Here is a 14,758-nt window from a genome sequence, read left to right on the forward strand (position 1 = left end):
GTATTGTCTCTGTAGTGCTGCATGTCTGTCCTGTGTCCCAGTCTCCATTCTGGGCCCCTAGGGGCGTGTCCACCAGATGGGGACCTGCATAAAAATGGGCGGGTAGCCCTCAATAAAGCATTCCATGTTTGACTTTCAAGACGGAGCTTGGTCTCGTTTATGGAGGGATTTATTATTGGGACAGCGCTTTCATATATTGCTAGCTGTGGAAGGAGTTCGACTGAATTGCTGATCGGGAGTTGCCACGCTCTTATGCTCCATTCGGGGGTTTGATGATCGGCTGGATTAAAAACTGCATTCCTGGAGAAAGGGGCTTATTCACTAACCAGCGGCGTCATCTACCTGGCGGTGAGTGTCGTAACAATTGGTGGCAAGCAACAGGATGAATCCTACCGCCCAGAAGGCCAGCTACAAATCCCAGGGTGGAAATGCAGTATGAGGAATTAAGGCGTGCTACCCTTAAAGATATATTGGAACGCAGAGGACGATCAGCGAGTAATCTCAAGAAGAGAGAGATTATTTCTATATTATTGGAGATGGATGCAGCACAGGGAACGGAGAGAGCTAATGGGCCTGGCATACTGGATTTAACACCCGAGGAGGTACAATTTAACCGGGCAGTCCAGATAAGGCTGGCACACTTTGGCCTCAACCCTGCAGCAGATATTGTGGTCCAGGTGCAAGCAGCAGTAGCAGCACAACAGACGCTCCAGGGGAGAGGAGCTGCAGCAGCAGAGGTACCCCATAATAATGCATTTAGACATTTTGTGGAAGCGGAGGGAGAGATTGACGGGTTCCTGGCCGATTTTGAAAGGCAGTGTGCCTTACACCAGGTACCCGCAGAGGAATGGGTCACTCTCCTCTCTGGGAAATTATCCGGCCGGGCCAGTGAGGCTTTTCGGGCCATCCCAGAGGAGGACCTTACAAGTTACCGGGCAGTAAAAGATGCCCTTTTGGCCAGATACGCTGTCACCCCTGAGGCGTATCGGCGGCGATTCCGGGACACTAACAAGCAGGCTGGCGATTCTTATGTGGAGTGGGCATGCAGGGTACACCGCACCGCAGCCCACTGGATGGCAGGGTGCCAAGCGGTAACTGGGGAAGAGGTGCTGCAAGTATTTTTGTTGGAGCACTGCTTTGATCGGTTACCTGCAGGAGTCAGAGAGTGGGTTAGGGACCGCAAACCCGCTACCTTACCTGAAGCTGCTCGTCTGGCCGATGAATACACAGATGCACGAAGGCTAGACCAGACAGCAGCCAAGGTCCCTACCCGAGTGGAGTACAAACCGGCAGCACCTCCAACCACTACTGTGTATCACCCCCCAGCGCAACGCACCCCCACAATACCACCAGCGAACAATTATGTTCAGCCAGCTCGGTTCAACGCCCGGGATTACTCTCAGCCTATCCGGTGCTATGGATGCAAACAGTTGGGGCACAAGAGACCGGAGTGCCCATTGAACAATTCCAACCCAGCGCAGTCGTGGAGAAAACCAGCCGGCGGAAATCAGCAGCCACCCCAGCCTTCCGCTCACTGTCTTGAGCAGGAGGAATTTTGGGGTATACTACATGAGGCAGATCCAGTACAAGCAGCCCAGCAGGATAACCGGCAGCAGCACAGGCAGACCGTTAGACTAAACGGTAAAGTGGTCACTGGTCTGAGAGACACCGGGGCCACTATGACCCTGCTCCAAAAGAACCTTGTTTCGGAACACCAACACACTGGAAATACTGTGGCAGTGAGGGTAGCAGGAGGCGCCGTGTTCCGTCTACCTGTTGCCCGGGTTCATTTGGATTGGGGAGTGGGCTCTGGACATGTGAATGTGGGGGTTATGAAAGACTTGCCTGCTGATGTCTTGCTCGGGAATGACCTGGCCCCTTTGGTTTCTGCTTATGCTCCAATGGGACCTGCTGATGTCCACCCAGTGACTACCCGGGCCCAGACCCGTGTTGCTGGGACCAGCCCACCTGCCACCGAGACCCAGGTAAGACCCGATTCCCCGACTGATACCCTAGGACAGACCTTTGCTAGCTGGGATTCCCCAGAGGAGTTTGGGAGGGAAACTCAGGCAGATCCGACTCTCCAGAAGTATAGAGACAGAGCAGATACTGGAGAGGAAGGAGTAGATGGGGAGCGGTATGAATGGGTGGGGGACAGGTTATATAGGATCCCTAAACCGTCCCAGAAAAGTGTTGCCCATCCGCCGAATCGACAGCTGGTGGTGCCCGCAAAATACCGGCAGGAGATTCTGCGGATAGGGCATGACGTTCCATTAGCCGGACATCTAGGGTCCCGCCGCACAGCCTATAGGATCATGCAGAACTTCTTTTGGCCAAATTTTAATCAGGCTGTGCGGATACATTGTAGTACGTGTGACACTTGTCAACGGGTAGGAAAGCGGGGGGACCACCCAAGAGCTAGGCTTATGTCTATGCCTATCATTGGGGAGCCCTTTGCCCGCATAGCCGTTGACATTGTGGGTCCACTGGCCAGGGCTAGTCCATCCGGTAAGAAGTATATTCTCACCGTGGTGGACTATGCCACTCGCTATCCAGAGGCAGTAGCGCTGTCTAATATAGAGGCAGAGACAGTTGCTGATGCCCTGGTTAGGATTTTTACTAGGGTCGGGTTCCCTAAGGAGATTCTCTCTGACCAGGGAACCCAATTTACCGCTGTGCTCACCCAGCAACTGTGGAGGGTGTGCGGCATTAAACCGATACTTAGCTCCCCGTACCATCCACAGACTAACGGCCTCTGCGAGCGATTTAATGGCACCCTCAAACAGATGTTGAGGACCTTTTCTGACACTTGCAGAGACTGGGAGCGATTCCTGCCTCATCTGTTGTTTTCTTACAGAGAGGTGCCCCAGGAATCTACTGGGTTCTCCCCCTTTGAGTTGCTCTATGGGAGGAGGGTCCGCGGACCCCTAGATCTCATTAGAGGCCACTGGGAGGGGGAGACAGAGCAGGAAGGGACCCCCATAGTACCGTATGTCATGGAACTCCGGGACCGCATGGAGAAACTGTCCCTGATGGTAAGAGAGAATCTCCAGGTGGCCCAGGGGAGACAGAAGAGATGGTACGATCGGGGTGCCCGGCAGCGAGTCTTCCAGGTTGGGCAGAAAGTGCTAGTGCTCAAACCTGTGAAGGCGAACAAGATGCAAGCATCTTGGCAGGGCCCATATAAGGTGGTAGCTCAGGTTTGTGATACTACCTACCTTATAGCCAGCTGTTCAGATGAAGGGATCCAGCGATCCTTTCATGTGAACATGCTAAAGGAGTATCAGGAGAGACCGGAGGATGTCGCTGCAGTATGTGCCCCTGCTGCAGACGATACAGAGAGTTTATCCTTACCCGATTTGTTAGAGAGGGACTTCCAGACTGACCTTACTAGTCTTGTACAGCTAGGGGATAGATTAAGCCCCACAGAGAAGGGACAGGCAAGACAGCTTCTGTGGGAGAAGCAGGCGACGTTCTCCCAAGAGCCTGGCTACACTACCCTAGCTGTACATAAGGTAGAGACCCCTGGACAGAACCCTCTACGACAGCCCCCGTACCGTATCCCTGAAGCAGTCCGAGAAGGAATGCGGAAGGAGATACAGGAGATGACCCAGCTTGGGGTCATCGAACACTCCGATAGCCCTTGGGCTTCGCCTGTAGTCCTGGTGCCTAAGAAAGATGGGACCACCCGGTTCTGTGTAGACTACAGGCGGCTCAACGAGCGGACCACCACTGACGCCTACCCGATGCCCCGGGTAGACGAATTATTAGATCGTATTGCCAGGGGACGCTATCTGACCACCATAGACCTGTGTAAAGGTTATTGGCAGATCCCCCTGGCCGAGGATGCTATCCCCAAGTCGGCCTTCGTCACCCCATTTGGCTTGTACCAATTTAAGGTCATGCCATTTGGGATGAAGAATGCCCCGGCTACCTTTCAGCGTATGGTGGATAGACTTCTCGATGGATTCCAGGAATTTGCTTGTGCATACCTGGATGACATTGCGATCTACAGTGGGTCCTGGGAGGAACACCTAGTACATGTGGGGGTAGTTTTGGACAAAATTCGGGCTGCTGGCCTGACATTGAAGCCAGAGAAGTGCCATCTAGGCATGGCTGAAGTGCAATACCTGAGTCACAGAGTGGGGTGTGGGAGCCAGAGACCGGAGCCGGCTAAGATAGAGGCAGTAGCTAACTGGCCCACACCTATCACTAAGACCCAGGTGTTAGCCTTCCTAGGGACAGCCGGGTATTACAGACGCTTTGTCCCAGACTACAGCACTATTGCTAAGCCCCTGACTGACCTGACCAAGAAAAATCTCCCTAAGCAGGTCCTGTGGTCTCCGGCTTGTGAAGCTGCGTTTCAAGCACTCAAACAGGCTCTTGTAAATGCCCCTGTCCTGGCTGCCCCAGTCCCTAACAAACGTTTTCTCGTCCATACAGATGCTTCCATGTATGGACTGGGGGCTGTGCTGAGCCAGGTCGGGGAAGATGGAGGAGAGCACCCTGTCGCATATCTCAGTAGAAAGCTGTTACCCCGAGAAGTGAGTTATGCGGCAGTGGAGAAGGAATGCTTGGCCCTGGTCTGGGCATTGAAAAAGTTAAGCCCTTATTTGTATGGACAGGAATTTTCCCTTGTGACGGACCACAATCCCCTTGTCTGGCTTAACCGGGTCTCAGGAGACAATGGGAGACTGCTGCGGTGGAGTTTAGCTTTACAACCGTATAACTTCACCATCAGCTACCGACCCGGTAAGCAGAATGGGAATGCAGATGGTTTGTCCCGGCAAACCGACGTTCTTGCTACCTCCTAGTCCGGTCATCCCCAAGTTGACCCGCCAAAGGGTCAAGCCGGGTCTGCCGGAGTGTCCCACAAGGGGGGAGCCGTGTGACAGATCCATCTGTATAGACCTATATTGCTGGTTCGTCTGTTTGCCCTTATTTCGCTGGATTTCCTGTCCATATGCCCCTGTTCGTGTGTTTCCCCACAGGACTACTGAACGGACGGCCACCCAGGAGAAGAGTGTGCTGCTAGTAACCCAAATGGCCTCATTGTTCACAAAGGACTTGAACCAACTTGACCTCCTGGTCTAATTCGTGCCATTGTGGGACGCTAAATGTCTGTGTATTGAAAAGGGTTGTGTCATTGTGTGTTTAAATGGTGATGTCTGTTCTGTTGTCCCCACATGTGTATTGGTGATTTCCCTCTGTCTTGGGAGATAATTGGATTATTCCTCGGGTGTCGCCAGGGCAGAGAGGAGAAAACCATAATGCATTGTGGGGATGTATTGTCTCTGTAGTGCTACATGTCTGTCCTGTGTCCCAGTCTCCATTCTGGGCCCCTAGGGGCGTGTCCACCAGATGGGGACCTGCATAACAATGGGCGGGTAGCCCTCAATAAAGCATTCCCTGTTTGACTTTCAAGACGGAGCTTGGTCTCGTTTATGGAGGGATTTATTATTGGGACAGCGCTTTCGTATATTGCTAGCTGTGGAAGGAGTTCGACTGAATTACTGATCGGGAGTTGCCACGTTCGTATGCTCCATTCGGGGGTTTGATGATCGGCTGGATTAAAAACTGCATTCCTGGAGAAAGGGGCTTATTCACTAACCAGCGGCGTCATCTACCTGGCGGTGAGTGTCGTAACAGTCCCTATAGGTCCTAAGTATAGGAGCTTCTATTGTACACATGTCACATGTCAATCGCAGCAACACAACTCGATTGGTGGAACCCATAGATTGGGAGGGGATAGATAGTTTAGGCAGGCGAAACAGAGCGTGCCACGCTATTACCCCAACTCACCTGATGATAGGTTGCAGTATAGGGCAAGATCTACAACCAGTAGGGTCGCAATCATTGTCCAGCTCCATAAATATTGGGCAAATGTCTGGAGGCAAACTGCCTGATCTCCCAGCGTGTGAGATGTGTGAATGAATGGTGGATGGCTGTCGTATAGGGATATAGGAACACATCTCATCTATTTACAATAGAAACTCCTATACCTAGGACCTATAAGGACACCAAATAATTCACCATTGAAAACACACCTGGTAACCTGCGGTGATACATGGCCACAGAGTATCCATGAGGTAAACCACCTCTTACCTAGAATGTAGAGCGAGCGACAGCGCCCCCAAAGAAGACATAAACTAACTGATTAGCCCGAAACTGCTACCTGATATTTCTAAATGACCTTGTAGTATTGGTTTCTCCGAGTATTTTAGTTTTAAAAGTCAATAATAAAGGTTAAAGTTTTAACATATCGATAGGACCTCTAAAAGGAGTTTTTGGTCAGGACACAGAAAAGAACGCACACCTCATACAGCATTCACAGCAGTAGACATTTCAAGGAGAGGAAAAGTTATTATATTTGTACAGAAACGCATTTCAAACAGTTATAGCTTTTAGGCGGGCAATGAAATAAGCTCCAGTCTTCCAAATGTAGAAGAACATTGGTGCGTTACTTGCTCCCACTGCTCTCTGCACGCGCTCACTATGGCCACTGGATCGAGAGACACATCTCCAACGTTTAGGAAAGAAAAAATCCCAAAATGCACCCCCAGGTCACTGCTCGCTCTCTGGATCTCACTCATACCCCAAGCCTCTCCTGCCTTGGTACCAACAATCCCACAGTTCAAACAGCCTTCCGGTTCCAACTCACAGCCGTGCGTACTCAGGGTTTATTCACATCCGTTTGTGTTTTGCGGATCCACTAAACACGGACACAGGCAATGTGCGTTTCGTATTTTGTGGACCGCACATCGCCAGCACTTAATAGAAAATGCCTATTCTTGTCCGCAATTGCAGACAAGAATAGGACATGTTCTATTTTATTTGGGATTGAAATTGCGGACCCGGAAGTGTGGGTCTCCATTCCCAGATCTGGGCTGCACATCGTGTGGCCCCATAGAAATGAATGGGTCTGCAATTCCGTTCCACAAAATGCGGAACGGAATTGCGGACGTGTGTATGAAGCCTCAAAGTGCTGGTACGACTTCCACGAATGAAAGTAGTGGCCAAAAATTGGATCACCCACCGTCTTCAGAACTGCTGTGTACAGCAGAAGATTTCTTGATGGGGATTATCAGGAATGGATTCCAGGGCAGGACATAAAACAGAAGTGGGCGCCAGGTCCCAGAGAGACAAATGTGCGGAGCAGAGATCAGTAGTTGAAGCAGTGAACACAATTTAGGAAGACTGTTCTACACAAGATGTGATTCTCATTTACATCAAAGAGAAAAAACCATGAACTATGTCTATATATTTTCTAAGTTAGTCACCGGCCTATGCCAAACAAAATCAAGTCGTTTTCTTCAACAGGCAGGTAGGGTTCATGAGCTACTTAATCATGGGATCACACCATAAGGCTCCATTCACACGTCCGCAATGCCGTTCCGCATTTCTATGGGGCCACACAATGTGCAGCCCGAATCCGGAAATGCGGACCCAGGTCCACAATTCCGATCCCGAAAAAAATAGAACATGTCCTATTCTTGTCTGCAATTGCGGACAAGAATAGGCATTTTCTATTAAGTGCCGGCGATGTGCGGTCCGCAAAATGCGTAACGCACATTGCCGGTGTCCGTGTTTTGCGGATCCGCGGATCTGAAAAACACACACAGATGTGTGAATGGACCCTAATCCCTTCATAGAAGATATGCAGCTGAACCACCAGCAAGCTTGAAGAAAACCTCTAGAGAAAAAGTCTGTAAATTACATTTTACACTTGTAATTACTATAAAATTAGGAAATGTTGCCTTACCCACCCCCCTCACTAAGCCATACTATCTACATACCCCAACCAGAGGACTTGGACTCGAGCTAAAGCCCCCAATGAACCCAGTAGCCAGCATTAGGAGAACCCCAGCCTATAGCAGAGTTCGAGCCATGAGAATTACTACCTGAGCCAAAACTCTGTGGCCGGTCTCTTGGCTGATTCCCTTGCCACTGATTGATACCCTGTGGACCAGGCTGATTCTGCTGACTAGCAAGCATACCCATCATCCCCGAGCTGCTCTGTACGGCTGCCGGAGCAGCAGCCATCATTGTAGGGTAAATGCTGAATGGCCTAAAGTTCATGCCACCACCATCCCCCATGTTATTAGGCTGGTTGTGCGCAAGGCCTCCATTGTTTGGCCTGTTATTAGGATATCCCCAATTCCCAAAGATGGGTCCTGGGACTCTGCCACCGCTCTCCAAAGGGCTCTTTCTATTGTGTTTAGCTGCAGATACGTGAACACAGAATCCTTTGATAATCACATCTTCTCCACACAAAGACTCGGCAACCTTGGGAAAAAAATAAAGACATTTACTCACCGAGGTGACATCTACAAATCCAATTCTAGCACCAATGACTGGGACACATTGTACTTCATGACAGTGGGAAATTTCAGTCGATATATTTCACCTTTATTTATACAATTATCCCAAATTAGAATTTCTCTACTTTTAAGACATCTAGTGATGCCTCATAAAATGGTTACCAACCAACATTCCCCATATGTCGGCTTTGTGTTGGCATCATTTTGTAAATGTTCGTTTTATTTTTAGGACATTAGAAGACTTTCAACAACGTTTCCAAAACCATTTTTTAAGCACCAATTCAGTTATAAAGTGATTTTGAGGGGCTTACGTAATAGAAACCCCCCATAAATGACCCCATTTTAGAAACTACACCCCTCAAATTATTCAAAACTGATGTTACAAACTTTGTTAACCCTTGAGGTATTCCTCAAGAATTAAAGGAAAATGGAGGTGAAATGTCTAAATTTCTCTTTTTTGGTAGATTTTTTATATTAATCGATTTTTGCTTGCACACAGCAAGGGTTAACAGCAAAATAAACATTTTGGAGGCAGATTTCACAAGATTGGTTATTAGGCACCATTTTGTATTTGAAGAGACCCTGACATACCCCTACAGTGGAAACCCTCAAACAGTGACCCCATTTTGGAAACTACACCCCTTAAAGATTATGTTACGGATGGTATTGAGCACTTTGACCCCCTAAGCGTTTTACGGAATTTGGAAACACTTTGCTGTAAAAATGAAGTTTTGTTTCTTCCAATAAAATGTTGCTTTAGCCCCAAATTTTTCTTTTTCACAAGGGGTAACAGGAGAAAAAGCATCAACTAATTTGTTACCCATTTTCTCCTGAATCGGTAACACCCCATATGTGGTGATAAACTGCTGTGGGGGCTCATGGCAGGACTCAGAACAGAAGGAGCGCCATATGGCTTTTGCAGGGCAGATTTTGATGGATTGGTTTACGGGTGCCATTGGTTTTTATTGTCTTACGTGGGGGCTCATTTTTTGCGGGATGAGGTGACGGCTTAATTGGTATTATTTTGATTGCTTGGTATTAAACTTTGTGAGGCAAGGTGAAAAAACATGGCTGTTTTGGCATAGTTTGGCCACCCCGCAGGATACCACGGTCAGCGCTGACCGAGGCAGTGCAAGGGTTAATGCACCGGGCATCAGCGTTTTCTCCGATGCTGGCTCATACAGCAGGGGGCGACTATCAGTGACTGCCGGACCACTGCGGCTGATCGGACGGGAGCAGCTCCTGCGCCCGCACAGAGCACCGTAGCCGTATGGTGCTGGGATTTGTGAACCTGATACCAGCACCGTACAGGTACAGTGCTGGTGTCCTACGGGTTAAAGGGCTTGTCCAGGTTCAGGGCTGAAGCCGGATATAAGCTCCCCTTCACTCCATTACCATGTAGGAGTGCAGCATTTCCTTGCTCCGATGCTCCACTTGTGCAGGGCACGGTCTGTTTTACTGCCGGTGACAGATCAGGCTTCACATCAGTATGCTAGGCAGAGACTTCCACCTAGCAGTGAGCCTGGTGACGTCACCAACACAAATGGGTAGTGTATAGCACTGTCCTGGGCATCAGTGGTACTGCCTCTAAAACCACCCAGAACAGCTATCTACACGGCCCATTTGTGCCAGTGACATCACCGGGTTCCCTGCTAGGCACAAGTCTCTGCCTAGCATACTGATGTGAAGCTCGGTACGTCACCAGCTGACAACAAGCTACACGATGCAAGGAAAGGGGAGCTTCTATCAGGTTCAGCTTTGGACGCAGCCACTCCTTTAATGACTTGTATTAGGAATGTAAGTGAGTGCTCTCATCTGGGGATTAAGGGCATAAACTCTTGGACCCACTACTATCTTGAGAACGGGGCCCTACCTTACCCTGAGAGGAGGCTGTGCACGCATGGATCTCCATTCACTTCTATGGAAGTTTCAAAAATAGCCAAACATGAGTCCCCTTTTCAAGATTGTTGTGCTGGTCCCACTTCTGAGACCTGCCTCCATCAGACATTTAGGACATACCAGTGGATGTGCCACAAGTATAGATGGGACAACCCCTTTAAATCCAGACAGCCACATGCCAAAAAGGGGAAAGCTAAGCCAACTGGTGGTCCGTCATATCCACAATTGTCAGTGTGAGCACTTTTCAGAACCTACCCAATGCTGAGGCAAGAACTGGATCCATTAGTATCTTCTCCATAGATGTGCTATGGAAGGTCTGATCTGTGGAAGCCAGAGCTATATTGCCCACATACAGGGGGATATGTTTATGTGCTTATATAATAGAAAATGATACAATCCTCTAATATGCATGTATATAAAATTCTGCATACATACCGCTCATATCAGACAGCTGACCCTATATGAAGAAGAATGGTACAGCCCATGTATCAGTCCTGTGTAATGTATCCATGGCCGTCATGCCACACCCTTCACCGTACAATGTATGACATTACTGACGCCATGTTTAGTCCTAACCAGCCCTCCTACGGATGCATTTTACAGGACTACAATGGACTGTGACAAAGGCACGGATATAAAAAGGTCCATGATCAGAATTTTAAATAGATGTATATTAGAAAATTGCTCCATAAAACGGGAATACCTGGTTAAGAGGAAGTGAGCGCTTGCACTCAGCCCCCCAGACATCACTGCTTAGTTCTGCAGAAGATTTCATCTACGTAAAGGGAGTGCCCCAAGTCTTCCACAGCCCTGACTCTGCATTCACTCTCCATGGGAGCCTCTGAAGACTTAAAGGGAGTGCCCCAAGTCTTCCACAGCCCCGACTCTGCATTCACTCTCCATGGGGGCCTCTGAAGACTTAAAGGGAGTGCCCCAAGTCTTCCACAGCCCTGACTCTGCATTCACTCTCCATGGGAGCCTCTGAAGTCTTAAAGGGAGTGCCCCAAGTCTTCCACAGCCCTGACTCCGCATTCACTCTCCATGGGAGCCTCTGAAGACTTAAAGGGAGTGCCCCAAGTCTTCCATAGCCCCGACTCTGCATTCACTCTCCATGGGAGCCTCTGAAGACTTAAAGGGAGTGCCCCAAGTCTTCCACAGCCCTGACTCTGCATTCACTATCCATGGGAGCCTCTGAAGACTTAAAGGGAGTGCCCCAAGTCTTCCACAACCCCGACTCTGCATTCACTCTCCATGGGAGCCTCTGAAGACTTAAAGGGAGTGCCCCAAGTCTTCCATAGCCCCGACTCTGCATTCACTCTCCATGGGAGCCTCTGAAGACTTAAAGGGAGTGCCCCAAGTCTTCCACAGCCCTGACTCTGCATTCACTCTCCATGGGAGCCTCTGAAGACTTAAAGGGAGTGCCCCAAGTCTTCCACAGCCCTGACTCTGCATTCACTATCCATGGGAGCCTCTGAAGACTTAAAGGGAGTGCCCCAAGTCTTCCACAGCCCTGACTCTGCATTCACTCTCCATGGGAGCCTCTGAAGACTTAAAGGGAGTGCCCCAAGTCTTTCACAGCCCTGACTCTGCATTCACTCTCCATAGAGGCCTCTGAAGACTTAAAGGGAGTGCCCCAAGTCTTCCACAGCCGTGACTCTGCATTCACTCTCCATGGGAGCCTCTGAAGACTACAGCAGGATGGGCAGGGTGTATGTGGGAAACTGGACCCCCACCAATCAGGTACTTCGTTATCCCTTATCCTGTGGGCAGGGGACAGCTTGAAAACTTGGCACAACCCCTTTAAAATGTATGAATGAACACGTTAAAAACCATTTACTCATGCAGAACAGATGACAGATACAATATATACCTGAGCTGCCTCTTACCTGGTCATCGGCAAAGGTCACAAAGGCAAACGCTCTAAATGGCTTTGGGACAAACACATCCACAACCTCCCCGTACTGCGTGAAGAAATGGCGAAGCTCCTCCGCTGTGATATCCTCAGTGCACCGGCCAACATATACCATCCGGCTGCGTACAGGTTCATCCGGGCTTTGCTGTAGAGAAGCCACAATGAGTGAGAGGCCTAGAAGTATGCATCCCAACGTTGTGACGAATAGTAATAAAGTGACATGGCAGTAGGGCTGCAGTAAACGAATATTTTTGTAATCGAGTATTCTATCGATTATATTTCTCGATTCATCGAGTAATCTAATAAGAAAAAGCTACTTAAAATAACGTACGTAATTAGGTATGTATAAAGTTATTGGTTTGAAGGGGTTAATAACTTTATACATGCCTAATGCCAAGGTGCTTCCATTAACCCCTCCAAACCAATAACCCCCCCAGCCTCTGATCTGCCTCCCCCCCCAGCCTCTGATCTGCCTCCCCCCAGCCTCTGATCTGCCTCCCCCCCCGCCTCTGATCTGCCTCCCCCCCCAGCCTCTGATCTGCCTCCCCCCCAGCCTCTGATCTGCCTCACCCCCCAGCCTCTGATCTGCCTCCCCCCCCAGCCTCTGATCTGCCTCCCCCCCCAGCCTCTGATCTGCCTCCCCCCCAGCCTCTGATCTGCCTCCCCCCCCGCCTCTGATCTGCCTCCCCCCCCAGCCTCTGATCTGCCTCCCCCCCAGCCTCTGATCTGCCTCACCCCCCAGCCTCTGATCTGCCTCCCCCCCCAGCCTCTGATCTGCCTCCCCCCCCAGCCTCTGATCTGCCTCCCCCCCCAGCCTCTGATCTGCCTCCCCCCCCAGCCTCTGATCTGCCTCCCCCCAGCCTCTGATCTGCCTCCCCCCCAGCCTCTGATCTGCCTCCCCCCCCAGCCTCCGATCTGCCTGTCCCCAGCCTCTGATCTGCCTCTCCCCAGCCTCTGATCTGCCTCCCCCTCCCCCTGATCTGCCTCCCCCTCCCCCCAGCCTCTGATCTGCCTCCCCCCAGCCTCTGATCTGCCTCCCCCCCTCCCCCCAGCCTCTGATCTGCCTGCCCCCCTCCCCCCAGCCTCTGATCTGCCTGCCCCCTCTGGTAACGCAACCCCCCCCCCCTCCCTCCCCAGTATTAATCATTGGTGGCAGTGGCCACAGGGTCCCCCTCCTCCCCCCCATCATTGGTGGCAGTGTCAGTTCCGATCGGAACCCCGGTAGTGTAGTGCTGGGGCTCCGATCGGTTACCATGGCAGCCAGGAGTCACGCTACTGAAGCCCTGGCTGCCATGGTATGTTAGTGAGCAGAGAGCAGCGCATTATACTCACGTGCGCTGTGGCCGGAGGTCGCTCCTTCTTCTGTCTGTGCGGCGGATTGCTAATGCTTACAGCATTAGCAATGCGCCGCACAGACCTATGAGAAGGAGCGACCGCCGGCCACAGCGCACGTGAGTATAATGCACTGCTCTCTGCTCACTAACATACCATGGCAGCCAGGACTTCAGTAGCGTCCTGGCTGCCATGGTAACCGATCGGAGCCCCAGCATTACACTGCTGGGGCTCCGATCGGAACTGACACTGCCACCAATGATGGGGGGGAGGAGGGGGACCCTGTGGGATATGGCCGGCACAGTCATTGGTAGCGCAGTGGCCACAGTCCCTCCCCTCCTCCTCCTACTCTGTCCTCATTGGTCTTCAGCGGCAGCCGCGCACAGTGGGGAGGGAGAGACTCCCTCCTCCTCCCTCCTCCTCAGCTGTGCCGGCTCAGTCCTGCCTCTCTGGCCTCCGGAGGACACGGAAGCGGTGAGTGAGACGCTTAATTTCACTCCCGCTCCGTGATCACGTGATCTAAACGATTCCTCGATGCAGGGAAACTGCATCGATGAATTTTTTGACTCGATTTAATCGAGTTATTCGAATAATCGTTTCAGCCCTACATGGCAGCGTCACGTAAATGGGCACAGCAGAGCTTTTACCATTTCCAGAGAACCCTCATTATACAGCTTATAAGAGAATGCGTAAAAAAAATGTAATTGCTGTCAGACCGCTCAGGCAAGATGGCTGCTCCACAGTGCGGGTCGGAAGATAGAAGGAACAAAGTCTGCCATGAAACTAGATTAGAACCAAAGGACTTGTGTGTCACTGTCTGGTTTTAACGGGCAGTAAAGACTTCTGTGACATATCCCTTTAAAGAGGACCTTTCCTGGGTGTGTAGTAATTGAGATAAATATCTGTGCTGCCACCCTGCCTGGTTTTTAAAATAGCGCTCCTGCGCCCCGTTTTGGCCCCCCACAAATTCCGCACTCAGTATGCTGATACGGAGCAATGAGGAGGAGACGGAGTCTCTCTGTGGACGTCTCCTTCTCCCTGGCGGTAGAGCTGTCCAATCACAGCGCAGAGCGTCACAGCCAGGGAGAAGGAGACGCCCAGAGAGAAAGACTCCGCCTCCTCCTCATTTCTCCGTATTGGAATACTGAGCGCGGAATTTGTGGGGGCCATAACGAGGCACAGGAGTGCTATTTAAAAAAAATATATATATCGCCAAAGCAATCGTATCCCGTTAATCAACGATTGTGATATGGCGAGTTGGCCAACCCAAAAATGCTGTGATAACCTACAATGA

At 50.7% G+C, this 14,758-nt stretch overlaps 1 pseudogene; it reads right to left on the reverse strand.

Moving 5' to 3' along the window:
* Positions 1 to 7,788: 7,788 nt before the first annotated feature.
* LOC122923378 overlaps positions 7,789 to 14,758 on the reverse strand; it is a 34,176-nt pseudogene continuing 27,206 nt past the window's right edge.

This window comes from Bufo gargarizans, unplaced genomic scaffold (assembly GCF_014858855.1).
Source record: "Bufo gargarizans isolate SCDJY-AF-19 unplaced genomic scaffold, ASM1485885v1 original_scaffold_1533_pilon, whole genome shotgun sequence".
NCBI lineage: Eukaryota > Metazoa > Chordata > Amphibia > Anura > Bufonidae > Bufo > Bufo gargarizans.